This window comes from Hippocampus bargibanti, linkage group LG03 (genome assembly GCF_051943395.1).
Source record: "Hippocampus bargibanti isolate YZ-2025 linkage group LG03, ASM5194339v1, whole genome shotgun sequence".
NCBI classification, from domain to species: domain Eukaryota; kingdom Metazoa; phylum Chordata; class Actinopteri; order Syngnathiformes; family Syngnathidae; genus Hippocampus; species Hippocampus bargibanti.
This window is the reverse complement of record NC_142736.1, coordinates 9,096,900-9,098,262: the sequence shown is the minus strand read 5'-3', so window position 1 is coordinate 9,098,262 and position 1,363 is coordinate 9,096,900.

Genomic DNA, 1,363 nt, shown 5'->3' with positions numbered 1-1,363 from the left:
TCGGTCCTCTTTCATGTCTGTCTGTGGTTATCAGCCGCCGCTGTTCCCCACCCAGGAGGGCCAGGTGGAGGTCCCGTCTATTCAACACCACCTCAGACGGGCCAATCGGGTGTGGAAGGAGACCAGAGCCGCCCTGTCGCGCACGGCGTCCCGGAATCAGCACATCGCGGATCGTGAATCGCCGCCAGGCACCGGTCTACCAGGTCGGGCAGGAGGTATGGCTGTCCACGAGGGATCTCCGGTTGGTCGGTACGTCGGCCAAATTGGGGCTGCGGTTCGCGGGCCCCTTCCCTATCAAGGCCGTCCTCAGCCCGGTCTCGGTCAGACTCCGGCTGCCACCCACGATGAAGGTCCACCCGGTCTTCCACGTGTTCCTCGTCAAGCCGGTGGAAACTAGCTCCCTAGCTCCAGCACCCGCTCACCCCCTCCCCGGATGGTGGATGGCGAACCAGTGTACACCGTGCGGGAGATATTGGACTCAAGGCGCATTGGCACGGGCTTGCAATATCTGGTCGACTGGGAGGGCTACGGGCCGGAAGCACGTCAGTGGGTTCCCCGCTCCTGGATCCTCGACCCATCACTCACCCGAGCATTCCACTCGGCTCATCCCTCCAAACCGGGTGGGGCGCTAGGGGGTGTCCGTTGAGGGGGGTGCACTGTCACATCCTGATTGGCGTCAGGTCTGGTCGTATCGGCCCTATTTATATATCCCTAATGTCCAGACATGGCGGCGCCGGACACAGCTATGATAGGTCCCTACTCTCAGGTTGGGGGGAGCAGAGGACCACTCCCTGTGGCCCCACTGATTGTTCCTACATTCCTGACTAACGACTGGCCCATTTCCCCCACCCTCACCGGTATCACCTCATCAGCATTACGAATGTTGCCTAACCTGTTTTGCCTAAGCAGGCTATTGTATGAACGATCCAAATTGAACCTCACCCCACCAGACCGGTTTAATGAAGGATTTTGTTGTTTTATAAGAATCGCTTCTTTTACCCCCCTTTCAAACCATCTATGTTCTTTCACTAAGATTTTAACCTCATTGTCGTCAAATGAGTGGTTGCTAGCTTTTAGGTGCAAATGTACTGCCGATTGAGGCCCACTTGTATTATCCCTGCGCCTCAATCGCCAGTACATTTGCACCTAAAAGCTGTAATGTATGTATAAAATGAATTAACATTTCAAATGTATCAGGCTGTGTGGAATGAATGCATTTATTACACAAGTTCCACTTTTTGAATAGTATTACTCAAATAAATAATATTTGTCATGATGCTCAATTTTTTGACTAGCTCTTGCAAATGTCAACCTCCCGCGGTCTACGGATCAAAGTGTAGGAGCGCACCAGACGCCAATTGGT